Source organism: Solanum verrucosum, unplaced genomic scaffold (assembly GCF_900185275.1).
Source record: "Solanum verrucosum unplaced genomic scaffold, falcon-dt-bn FXZP01000193.1, whole genome shotgun sequence".
Lineage (NCBI taxonomy): Eukaryota > Viridiplantae > Streptophyta > Magnoliopsida > Solanales > Solanaceae > Solanum > Solanum verrucosum.
Window position 1 is genome coordinate 225283 of NW_026020502.1, and position 14474 is coordinate 239756.

Genomic DNA, 14474 nt, shown 5'->3' on the forward strand with positions numbered 1-14474 from the left:
CCAACGTCTTGACCAATGGGTCTATTGTATTGGTTCTACTCAAAATGTTTCGTGACTCCAAGGTTTCTTCTCTGTTGCATGTTCAACTTGCTTCACGTATTGGCTTGTTGATTCGTGACTCTACTTTTTTTGGGGATGAGCTGGCAAATTCTGGAATATTAGGTGACTAACTGATGGTCTGAGAGACAGGCAAGAGAAAGGGAGAAGGTTTTCCATGGCTGCTTTGAGCTAATTACTATTTTATATATCTACTCAAAATGACCATGTTCGGGATAATAAACCAATGGAATCTCCATCTGAGGACAACCGACCCTCATCCTGTTGGTAGGTATCTTTGTTTCTGTAACTTCTTATTGGTGCAGCTTTTCAAGTTCATTACTCCATCCATATTATTTTTTGTCTTGTTTTGACTTGACATGGATTTTAAGAAAGTAAAGAAGACTTTTGAATCTTATGAACTTTAACGAAAGATATGTAGAATGTACCAAATGTTCTTAAATCTCGTGGTCTTAAGCATGTCATGTGAAAAGATGAAATTTAAGAGATGCCAAAAATGAGAAGACGCATTGATATTATTCCTCAAAGGGAATCACAAAACAATGCAGAAATAAAAAATACAAGAAAGTATAGATAGATAGATAGATAGATAGATAGATAGATATACACACACAAGAGGAAACAAAAAGCAACCAAAGGGTAGATTAAACCCTAAGACCTCGATTCGATCAACGATTGAAGCCCGTTGAGCTTATCATTGAACTCCTTGGTTTGAGATCTTGTTATGGGCCTCTTTGGAGTTTCTAAAGGTTCATCCTTGTCCTTCAATGGAGTAGAGCTTCCCTGGATGCTATCAATTCCGTCTTCTTGAAGAAAATCCGTCCTCAAATTCAAATCTGCATCAAAATGGGAAAGATCAGAAACATTAAAAGTAGCACTAACTTGGAACTCACCAGGAAGATCAAGTTTATAAGCATTGTCTCCATTCCTTTCAAGGACTTTGTATGACCCACTTTCTCTAGGATCTAGTTTGGTCTTTCTTTTGGAAGGAAATCTTTCCTTTCTCATATGCACCCAAACCAAGTCACCAGGTTTAAAAAGAACATATTTTCTACCCTTTATTCCTTCGCAATGCAATTTCCTTATTATTCTTTTCAATTGCAAGCCTTGTTTGTTCATGAATTTTCTTCATCATATCAGCCTTCTTCTTACCATCAAGATTTAGCAAAATCATTAGTAGGCAAAGACAATAAATCAAGGGGGGTAAGGGGGTTGAATCCATATACAACTTCAAAAGGAGTCTTACCAGTAGAAGAATGGAAGGTCCTATTATAAGCAAATTCTATAATACATAAGTAATCTTCCCAAGAAGTCAACTTTCCTTTCAAAACAGCCCTCAACATGTTCGCTAAAGTTCTATTAACCACTTCTGTTTGCCCGTCCGTTTGTGGGTGACAAGATGTAGAAAATAGCAATTTAGTTCCCAACATTCCCCAAAGAATTCTCCAAAAGTGAGTTAAGAACTTGGCATCCCTATCACTAACAATAGTTCTAGGTATTCCGTGCAATTTAACCACTTCCTTTACAAACAAGTCAGCCACATGAGATGCATCATTAGACTTTTTACATGGGATAAAACGAGCCATTTTAGAAAATCTATCTACTACGACAAATATACTATCCTTACCATACTTAGTCCTTGGCAGCCCCAATATGAAATCCATAGAAATATCAATCCAAGGGGAATTAGAAACAGGTAAAGGGGTATAAAGACCATGCGGCAATGTTCTAGAATTAGCCTGTCTACATTCCAAGACACTTTTTCAACATCCTTTGTCATGCTAGGCCATAAAAATGTTCAGAAAATATTTCCAGTGTTTTGGGTACACCAAAATGTCCCATTAGCCCTCCACAATGTGCTTCCCTAACAAATAGTTCACACAACGAGCAGTTAGGAACACATAATGTATTTTCCTTGAATAGAAATTCATCTTGAAGATTCAGTTTCTCAAAAGGACCTAACTTACATTCAACAAAAATTTCACCAAAATCAGAATCATTATTATCATAGAGGAACTTGATTTGATCAAATACCACTTGACAACAACAAGGTTAAAGGAGATCACAAATAGAGAATTGAATATTAGAATGCGGAAGCACAAAGAAAAGAAACAAGAAAGCTAACTAAAGATATGGAAATTCGAAGGAAAGATCCACGAATTTCCAACGATTAGATGTTCTAAGGCCTTGAAAAGATCCAAGTAACAACGTATAGATTTATGGAAGAAATCTAACGCCTTTACTTGAGAAAACGAATCAAAACGATAGATTCGGATCTTGACCGATTTGTGAGTAACTAAAGACAATAATTAGTATGTAGAAACTAATCACCCTCTAAAGAATACCGAAAAGAAACATAAGATATCACAAGAAGAAGTTACTTTATACCTTAAACTATGAAACTACTAAATGTTTAAAGATAAATTCTCAAAGAACAAGTCAGAAAGGTTCAAAGAACTCTCTCAAATATTATTAATATCAATCTAAATTGTCTTTAATGAATGAAAAGGACTCCTATATATAGGAGAAGGGGGAAAAACGTCCAAGACCCCTTATAAGAAGCTAAAAGGTCAGCCAAACCCTAGAAAGACAATTACAAGGAATCCTACTCTAGAAAGGAAATAAAGTAACCTAACTAGGAACGTACTTCTAGGAAAGCATTAAATGGTACTTAGGAGACCATAAATAGAGTAAGGAAAACATTAATAACCTATATATAAATAAATAAACAAGGTAAATCCCAACTAGGAAAAGAATCTTGACAATCTTGGAAAGTTTGACTAGTCTTCTCTCAAAACTTGGGCAGAAAGCAACTCTTGTTGTCGCTGATTGTTGGACTCTTCTTGACCTTATTTGCACGATATTGGACCTTAAAATTCCACATCTTGGGCTTGAATTTGGGCCACCAAATAATTGTAGCATTTGGACAATTCCTCTCCCTTGGGCTTGAGCTCTTCTTCCCCACTAAGACACCTTTGGATCAACGATTGAAGCCCGTTGAGCTTATCATTGAACTCCTTGGTTTGAGATCTTGTTATGGGCCGCTTTGGAGTTTCTAAAGGTTCATCCTTGTCCTTCAATGGAGTAGAGCTTCCCTGGATGCTATCAATTCCCTCTTCTTGAAGAAAATTCGTCCCTCAAATTCAAATCTGCATCAAAATGGGAAAGATCAGAAACATTAAAAGTAGCACTAACTTGGAACTCACCAGGAAGATCAAGTTTATAAGCATTGTCTCCATTCCTTTCAAGGACTTTGTATGACCCACTTCCTCTAGGATCTAGTTTGGTCTTTCTTTTGGAAGGAAATCTTTCCTTTCTCATATGCACCCAAACCAAGTCACCAGGTTTAAAAAGAACATATTTTCTACCCTTTATTCCTTCGCAATGCAATTTCCTTATTATTCTTTTCAATTGCAAGCCTTGTTTGTTCATGAATTTTCTTCATCATATCAGCCTTCTTCTTACCATCAAGATTAGCAAAATCATTAGTAGGCAAAGACAATAAATCAAGGGGGGTAAGGGGGTTGAATCCATATACAACTTCAAAAGGAGTCTTACCAGTAGAAGAATGGAAGGTCCTATTATAAGCAAATTCTATAATACATAAGTAATCTTCCCAAGAAGTCAACTTTCCTTTCAAAACAGCCCTCAACATGTTCGCTAAAGTTCTATTAACCACTTCTGTTTGCCCGTCCGTTTGTGGGTGACAAGATGTAGAAAATAGCAATTTAGTTCCCAACATTCCCCAAAGAATTCTCCAAAAGTGAGTTAAGAACTTGGCATCCCTATCACTAACAATAGTTCTAGTATTCCGTGCAATTTAACCACTTCCTTTACAAACAAGTCAGCCACATGAGATGCATCATTAGACTTTTTACATGGGATAAAACGAGCCATTTTAGAAAATCTATCTACTACGACAAATATACTATCCTTACCATACTTAGTCCTTGGCAGCCCCAATATGAAATCCATAGAAATATCAATCCAAGGGGAATAGAAACAGGTAAAGGGGTATAAAGACCATGCGGCAATGTTCTAGAATTAGCCTGTCTACATTCAAGAACACCTTTTTCAACATCCTTTGTCATGCTAGGCCATAAAAATGTTCAGAAATATTTCCAGTGTTTTGGGTACACCAAAATGTCCCATTAGCCCTCCACAATGTGCTTCCCTAACAAATAGTTCACACAACGAGCAGTTAGGAACACATAATGTATTTTCCTTGAATAGAAATTCATCTTGAAGATTCAGTTTCTCAAAAGGACCTAACTTACATTCAACAAAAATTTCACCAAAATCAGAATCATTATTATCATAGAGGAACTTGATTTGATCAAATACCACTTGACAACAACAAGGTTAAAGGAGATCACAAATAGAGAATTGAATATTAGAATGCGGAAGCACAAAGAAAAGAAACAAGAAAAGCTAACTAAAGATATGGAAATTCGAAGGAAAGATCCACGAATTTCCAACGATTAGATGTTCTAAGGCCTTGAAAAGATCCAAGTAACAACGTATAGATTTATGGAAGAAATCTAACGCCTTTACTTGAGAAAACGAATCAAAACGATAGATTCGGATCTTGACCGATTTTGAGTAACTAAAGACAATAATTAGTATGTAGAAACTAATCACCCTCTAAAGAATACCGAAAAGAAACATAAGATATCACAAGAAGAAGTTACTTTATACCTTAAACTATGAAACTACTAAATGTTTAAAGATAAATTCTCAAAGAACAAGTCAGAAAGGTTCAAAGAACTCTCTCAAATATTATTAATATCAATCTAAATTGTCTTTAATGAATGAAAAGGACTCCTATATATAGGAGAAGGGGGAAAAACGTCCAAGACCCCTTATAAGAAGCTAAAAGGTCAGCCAAACCCTAGAAAGACAATTACAAGGAATCCTACTCTAGAAAGGAAATAAAGTAACCTAACTAGGAACGTACTTCTAGGAAAGCATTAAATGGTACTTAGGAGACCATAAATAGAGTAAGGAAAACATTAATAACCTATATATAAATAAATAAACAAGGTAAATCCCAACTAGGAAAAGAATCTTGACAATCTTGGAAAGTTTGACTAGTCTTCTCTCAAAACTTGGGCAGAAAGCAACTCTTGTTGTCGCTGATTGTTGGACTCTTCTTGACCTTATTTGCACGATATTGGACCTTAAAATTCCACATCTTGGGCTTGAATTTGGGCCACCAAATAATTGTAGCATTTGGACAATTCCTCTCCCTTGGGCTTGAGCTCTTCTTCCCCACTAAGACACCTTTGGATCAACGATTGAAGCCCGTTGAGCTTATCATTGAACTCCTTGGTTTGAGATCTTGTTATGGGCCCTTTGGAGTTTCTAAAGGTTCATCCTTGTCCTTCAATGGAGTAGAGCTTCCCTGGATGCTATCAATTCCCTCTTCTTGAAGAAAATTCGTCCCTCAAATTCAAATCTGCATCAAAATGGGAAAGATCAGAAACATTAAAAGTAGCACTACTTGGAACTCACCAGGAAGATCAAGTTTATAAGCATTGTCTCCATTCCTTTCAAGGACTTTGTATGACCCACTTCCTCTAGGATCTAGTTTGGTCTTTCTTTTGGAAGGAAATCTTTCCTTTCTCATATGCACCCAAACCAAGTCACCAGGTTTAAAAAGAACATATTTTCTACCCTTTATTCCTTCGCAATGCAATTTCCTTATTATTCTTTTCAATTGCAAGCCTTGTTTGTTCATGAATTTTCTTCATCATATCAGCCTTCTTCTTACCATCAAGATTAGCAAAATCATTAGTAGGCAAAGACAACAAATCAAGGGGGGTAAGGGGGTTGAATCCATATACAACTTCAAAAGGAGTCTTACCAGTAGAAGAATGGAAGGTCCTATTATAAGCAAATTCTATAATACATAAGTAATCTTCCCAAGAAGTCAACTTTCCTTTCAAAACAGCCCTCAACATGTTCCCTAAAGTTCTATTAACCACTTCTGTTTGCCCGTCCGTTTGTGGGTGACAAGATGTAGAAAATAGCAATTTAGTTCCCAACATTCCCCAAAGAATTCTCCAAAAGTGAGTTAAGAACTTGGCATCCCTATCACTAACAATAGTTCCATGCAATTTAACCACTTCCTTTACAAACAAGTCAGCCACATGAGATGCATCATTAGACTTTTTACATGGGATAAAACGAGCCATTTTAGAAAATCTATCTACTACGACAAATATACTATCCTTACCATACTTAGTCCTTGGCAGCCCCAATATGAAATCCATAGAAATATCAATCCAAGGGGAATAGAAACAGGTAAAGGGGTATAAAGACCATGCGGCAATGTTCTAGAATTAGCCTGTCTACATTCAAAAAGAACCACTTTTTCAACATCCTTTGTCATGCTAGGCCATAAAAATGTTCAGAAAGTATTTCCAGTGTTTTGGGTACACCAAAATGTCCCATTAGCCCTCCACAATGTGCTTCCCTAACAAATAGTTCACACAACGAGCAGTTAGGAACACATAATGTATTTTCCTTGAGTAGAAATTCATCTTGAAGATTCAGTTTCTCAAAAGGACCTAACTTACATTCAACAAAAATTTCACCAAAATCAGAATCATTATTATCATAGAGGAACTTGATTTGATCAAATACCACTTGACAACAACAAGGTTAAAGGAGATCACAAATAGAGAATTGAATATTAGAATGCGGAAGCACAAAGAAAAGAAACAAGAAAACTAACTAAAGATATGGAAATTCGAAGGAAAGATCCACGAATTTCCAACGATTAGATGTTCTAAGGCCTTGAAAAGATCCAAGTAACAACGTATAGATTTATGGAAGAAATCTAACGCCTTTACTTGAGAAAACGAATCAAAACGATAGATTCGTATCTTGACCGATTTATGAGTAACTAAAGACAATAATTAGTATGTAGAAACTAATCACCCTCTAAAGAATACCGAAAAGAAACATGATTCACAAGAAGAAGTTACTTTATACCTTAAACTATGAAACTACTAAATGTTTAAAGATAAATTCTCAAAGAACAAGTCAGAAAGGTTCAAAGAACTCTCTCAAATATTATTAATATCAATCTAAATTGTCTTTAATGAATGAAAAGGACTCCTATATATAGGAGAAGGGGGAAAAACGTCCAAGACCCCTTATAAGAAGCTAAAAGGTCAGCCAAACCCTAGAAAGACAATTACAAGGAATCCTACTCTAGAAAGGAAATAAAGTAACCTAACTAGGATCGTACTTCTAGGAAAGCATTAAATGGTACTTAGGAGACCATAAATAGAGTAAGGAAAACATTAATTACCTATATATAAATAAATAAACAAGGTAAATCCCAACTAGGAAAAGAATCTTGACAATCTTGGAAAGTTTGACTAGTCTTCTCTCAAAACTTGGGCAGAAAGCAACTCTTGTTGTCGCTGATTGTTGGACTCTTCTTGACCTTATTTGCACGATATTGGACCTTAAAATTCCACATCTTGGGCTTGAATTTGGGCCACCAAATAATTGTAGCATTTGGACAATTCCTCTCCCTTGGGCTTGAGCTCTTCTTCCCCACTAAGACACCTTTGGATCAACGATTGAAGCCCGTTGAGCTTATCATTGAACTCCTTGGTTTGAGATCTTGTTATGGGCCTCTTTGGAGTTTCTAAAGGTTCATCCTTGTCCTTCAATGGAGTAGAGCTTCCCTGGATGCTATCAATTCCCTCTTCTTGAAGAAAATTCGCCCTCAAATTCAAATCTGCATCAAAATGGGAAAGATCAGAAACATTAAAAGTAGCACTAGCTTGGAACTCACCAGGAAGATCAAGTTTATAAGCATTGTCTCCATTCCTTTCAAGGACTTTGTATGACCCACTTCCTCTAGGATCTAGTTTGGTCTTTCTTTTGGAAGGAAATCTTTCCTTTCTCATATGCACCCAAACCAAGTCACCAGGTTTAAAAAGAACATATTTTCTACCCTTTATTCCTTCGCAATGCAATTTCCTTATTATTCTTTTCAATTGCAAGCCTTGTTTGTTCATGAATTTTCTTCATCATATCAGCCTTCTTCTTACCATCAAGATTAGCAAAATCATTAGTAGGCAAAGACAACAAATCAAGGGGGGTAAGGGGGTTGAATCCATATACAACTTCAAAAGGAGTCTTACCAGTAGAAGAATGGAAGGTCCTATTATAAGCAAATTCTATAATACATAAGTAATCTTCCCAAGAAGTCAACTTTCCTTTCAAAACAGCCCTCAACATGTTCCCTAAAGTTCTATTAACCACTTCTGTTTGCCCGTCCGTTTGTGGGTGACAAGATGTAGAAAATAGCAATTTAGTTCCCAACTTTCCCCAAAGAATTCTCCAAAAGTGAGTTAAGAACTTGGCATCCCTATCACTAACAATAGTTCCATGCAATTTAACCACTTCCTTTACAAACAAGTCAGCCACATGAGATGCATCATTAGACTTTTTACATGGGATAAAACGAGCCATTTTAGAAAATCTATCTACTACGACAAATATACTATCCTTACCATACTTAGTCCTTGGCAGCCCCAATATGAAATCCATAGAAATATCAATCCAAGGGGAACTAGAAACAGGTAAAGGGGTATAAAGACCATGCGGCAATGTTCTAAAATTAGCCTGTCTACATTCAAGACAATAAGAACACACTTTTTCAACATCCTTTGTCATGCTAGGCCAATAAAAATGTTCAGAAAGTATTTCCAGTGTTTTGGGTACACCAAAATGTCCCATTAGCCCTCCACAATGTGCTTCCCTAACAAATAGTTCACACAACGAGCAGTTAGGAACACATAATGTATTTTCCTTGAGTAGAAATTCATCTTGAAGATTCAGTTTCTCAAAAGGACCTAACTTACATTCAACAAAAATTTCACCAAAATCAGAATCATTATTATCATAGAGGAACTTGATTTGATCAAATACCACTTGACAACAACAAGGTTAAAGGAGATCACAAATAGAGAATTGAATATTAGAATGCGGAAGCACAAAGAAAAGAAACAAGAAAACTAACTAAAGATATGGAAATTCGAAGGAAAGATCCACGAATTTCCAACGATTAGATGTTCTAAGGCCTTGAAAAGATCCAAGTAACAACGTATAGATTTATGGAAGAAATCTAACGCCTTTACTTGAGAAAACGAATCAAAACGATAGATTCGTATCTTGACCGATTTATGAGTAACTAAAGACAATAATTAGTATGTAGAAACTAATCACCCTCTAAAGAATACCGAAAAGAAACATAAGATATCACAAGAAGAAGTTACTTTATACCTTAAACTATGAAACTACTAAATGTTTAAAGATAAATTCTCAAAGAACAAGTCAGAAAGGTTCAAAGAACTCTCTCAAATATTATTAATATCAATCTAAATTGTCTTTAATGAATGAAAAGGACTCCTATATATAGGAGAAGGGGGAAAAACGTCCAAGACCCCTTATAAGAAGCTAAAAGGTCAGCCAAACCCTAGAAAGACAATTACAAGGAATCCTACTCTAGAAAGGAAATAAAGTAACCTAACTAGGATCGTACTTCTAGGAAAGCATTAAATGGTACTTAGGAGACCATAAATAGAGTAAGGAAAACATTAATTACCTATATATAAATAAATAAACAAGGTAAATCCCAACTAGGAAAAGAATCTTGACAATCTTGGAAAGTTTGACTAGTCTTCTCTCAAAACTTGGGCAGAAAGCAACTCTTGTTGTCGCTGATTGTTGGACTCTTCTTGACCTTATTTGCACGATATTGGACCTTAAAATTCCACATCTTGGGCTTGAATTTGGGCCACCAAATAATTGTAGCATTTGGACAATTCCTCTCCCTTGGGCTTGAGCTCTTCTTCCCCACTAAGACACCTTTGGATCAACGATTGAAGCCCGTTGAGCTTATCATTGAACTCCTTGGTTTGAGATCTTGTTATGGGCCTCTTTGGAGTTTCTAAAGGTTCATCCTTGTCCTTCAATGGAGTAGAGCTTCCCTGGATGCTATCAATTCCCTCTTCTTGAAGAAAATTCGCCCTCAAATTCAAATCTGCATCAAAATGGGAAAGATCAGAAACATTAAAAGTAGCACTAGCTTGGAACTCACCAGGAAGATCAAGTTTATAAGCATTGTCTCCATTCCTTTCAAGGACTTTGTATGACCCACTTCCTCTAGGATCTAGTTTGGTCTTTCTTTTGGAAGGAAATCTTTCCTTTCTCATATGCACCCAAACCAAGTCACCAGGTTTAAAAAGAACATATTTTCTACCCTTTATTCCTTCGCAATGCAATTTCCTTATTATTCTTTTCAATTGCAAGCCTTGTTTGTTCATGAATTTTCTTCATCATATCAGCCTTCTTCTTACCATCAAGATTAGCAAAATCATTAGTAGGCAAAGACAACAAATCAAGGGGGGTAAGGGGGTTGAATCCATATACAACTTCAAAAGGAGTCTTACCAGTAGAAGAATGGAAGGTCCTATTATAAGCAAATTCTATAATACATAAGTAATCTTCCCAAGAAGTCAACTTTCCTTTCAAAACAGCCCTCAACATGTTCCCTAAAGTTCTATTAACCACTTCTGTTTGCCCGTCCGTTTGTGGGTGACAAGATGTAGAAAATAGCAATTTAGTTCCCAACTTTCCCCAAAGAATTCTCCAAAAGTGAGTTAAGAACTTGGCATCCCTATCACTAACAATAGTTCCATGCAATTTAACCACTTCCTTTACAAACAAGTCAGCCACATGAGATGCATCATTAGACTTTTTACATGGGATAAAACGAGCCATTTTAGAAAATCTATCTACTACGACAAATATACTATCCTTACCATACTTAGTCCTTGGCAGCCCCAATATGAAATCCATAGAAATATCAATCCAAGGGGAACTAGAAACAGGTAAAGGGGTATAAAGACCATGCGGCAATGTTCTAAAATTAGCCTGTCTACATTCAAGACAATAAGAACACACTTTTTCAACATCCTTTGTCATGCTAGGCCAATAAAAATGTTCAGAAAGTATTTCCAGTGTTTTGGGTACACCAAAATGTCCCATTAGCCCTCCACAATGTGCTTCCCTAACAAATAGTTCACACAACGAGCAGTTAGGAACACATAATGTATTTTCCTTGAGTAGAAATTCATCTTGAAGATTCAGTTTCTCAAAAGGACCTAACTTACATTCAACAAAAATTTCACCAAAATCAGAATCATTATTATCATAGAGGAACTTGATTTGATCAAATACCACTTGACAACAACAAGGTTAAAGGAGATCACAAATAGAGAATTGAATATTAGAATGCGGAAGCACAAAGAAAAGAAACAAGAAAACTAACTAAAGATATGGAAATTCGAAGGAAAGATCCACGAATTTCCAACGATTAGATGTTCTAAGGCCTTGAAAAGATCCAAGTAACAACGTATAGATTTATGGAAGAAATCTAACGCCTTTACTTGAGAAAACGAATCAAAACGATAGATTCGTATCTTGACCGATTTATGAGTAACTAAAGACAATAATTAGTATGTAGAAACTAATCACCCTCTAAAGAATACCGAAAAGAAACATAAGATATCACAAGAAGAAGTTACTTTATACCTTAAACTATGAAACTACTAAATGTTTAAAGATAAATTCTCAAAGAACAAGTCAGAAAGGTTCAAAGAACTCTCTCAAATATTATTAATATCAATCTAAATTGTCTTTAATGAATGAAAAGGACTCCTATATATAGGAGAAGGGGGAAAAACGTCCAAGACCCCTTATAAGAAGCTAAAAGGTCAGCCAAACCCTAGAAAGACAATTACAAGGAATCCTACTCTAGAAAGGAAATAAAGTAACCTAACTAGGATCGTACTTCTAGGAAAGCATTAAATGGTACTTAGGAGACCATAAATAGAGTAAGGAAAACATTAATTACCTATATATAAATAAATAAACAAGGTAAATCCCAACTAGGAAAAGAATCTTGACAATCTTGGAAAGTTTGACTAGTCTTCTCTCAAAACTTGGGCAGAAAGCAACTCTTGTTGTCGCTGATTGTTGGACTCTTCTTGACCTTATTTGCACGATATTGGACCTTAAAATTCCACATCTTGGGCTTGAATTTGGGCCACCAAATAATTGTAGCATTTGGACAATTCCTCTCCCTTGGGCTTGAGCTCTTCTTCCCCACTAAGACACCTTTGGATCAACGATTGAAGCCCGTTGAGCTTATCATTGAACTCCTTGGTTTGAGATCTTGTTATGGGCCTCTTTGGAGTTTCTAAAGGTTCATCCTTGTCCTTCAATGGAGTAGAGCTTCCCTGGATGCTATCAATTCCCTCTTCTTGAAGAAAATTCGCCCTCAAATTCAAATCTGCATCAAAATGGGAAAGATCAGAAACATTAAAAGTAGCACTAGCTTGGAACTCACCAGGAAGATCAAGTTTATAAGCATTGTCTCCATTCCTTTCAAGGACTTTGTATGACCCACTTCCTCTAGGATCTAGTTTGGTCTTTCTTTTGGAAGGAAATCTTTCCTTTCTCATATGCACCCAAACCAAGTCACCAGGTTTAAAAAGAACATATTTTCTACCCTTTATTCCTTCGCAATGCAATTTCCTTATTATTCTTTTCAATTGCAAGCCTTGTTTGTTCATGAATTTTCTTCATCATATCAGCCTTCTTCTTACCATCAAGATTAGCAAAATCATTAGTAGGCAAAGACAACAAATCAAGGGGGGTAAGGGGGTTGAATCCATATACAACTTCAAAAGGAGTCTTACCAGTAGAAGAATGGAAGGTCCTATTATAAGCAAATTCTATAATACATAAGTAATCTTCCCAAGAAGTCAACTTTCCTTTCAAAACAGCCCTCAACATGTTCCCTAAAGTTCTATTAACCACTTCTGTTTGCCCGTCCGTTTGTGGGTGACAAGATGTAGAAAATAGCAATTTAGTTCCCAACTTTCCCCAAAGAATTCTCCAAAAGTGAGTTAAGAACTTGGCATCCCTATCACTAACAATAGTTCCATGCAATTTAACCACTTCCTTTACAAACAAGTCAGCCACATGAGATGCATCATTAGACTTTTTACATGGGATAAAACGAGCCATTTTAGAAAATCTATCTACTACGACAAATATACTATCCTTACCATACTTAGTCCTTGGCAGCCCCAATATGAAATCCATAGAAATATCAATCCAAGGGGAACTAGAAACAGGTAAAGGGGTATAAAGACCATGCGGCAATGTTCTAAAATTAGCCTGTCTACATTCAAGACAATAAGAACACACTTTTTCAACATCCTTTGTCATGCTAGGCCAATAAAAATGTTCAGAAAGTATTTCCAGTGTTTTGGGTACACCAAAATGTCCCATTAGCCCTCCACAATGTGCTTCCCTAACAAATAGTTCACACAACGAGCAGTTAGGAACACATAATGTATTTTCCTTGAGTAGAAATTCATCTTGAAGATTCAGTTTCTCAAAAGGACCTAACTTACATTCAACAAAAATTTCACCAAAATCAGAATCATTATTATCATAGAGGAACTTGATTTGATCAAATACCACTTGACAACAACAAGGTTAAAGGAGATCACAAATAGAGAATTGAATATTAGAATGCGGAAGCACAAAGAAAAGAAACAAGAAAACTAACTAAAGATATGGAAATTCGAAGGAAAGATCCACGAATTTCCAACGATTAGATGTTCTAAGGCCTTGAAAAGATCCAAGTAACAACGTATAGATTTATGGAAGAAATCTAACGCCTTTACTTGAGAAAACGAATCAAAACGATAGATTCGTATCTTGACCGATTTATGAGTAACTAAAGACAATAATTAGTATGTAGAAACTAATCACCCTCTAAAGAATACCGAAAAGAAACATAAGATATCACAAGAAGAAGTTACTTTATACCTTAAACTATGAAACTACTAAATGTTTAAAGATAAATTCTCAAAGAACAAGTCAGAAAGGTTCAAAGAACTCTCTCAAATATTATTAATATCAATCTAAATTGTCTTTAATGAATGAAAAGGACTCCTATATATAGGAGAAGGGGGAAAAACGTCCAAGACCCCTTATAAGAAGCTAAAAGGTCAGCCAAACCCTAGAAAGACAATTACAAGGAATCCTACTCTAGAAAGGAAATAAAGTAACCTAACTAGGATCGTACTTCTAGGAAAGCATTAAATGGTACTTAGGAGACCATAAATAGAGTAAGGAAAACATTAATTACCTATATATAAATAAATAAACAAGGTAAATCCCAACTAGGAAAAGAATCTTGACAATCTTGGAAAGTTTGACTAGTCTTCTCTCAAAACTTGGGCAGAAAGCAACTCTTGTTGTCGCTGATTGTTGGACTCTTCTTGACCTTATTTGCACGATATTGA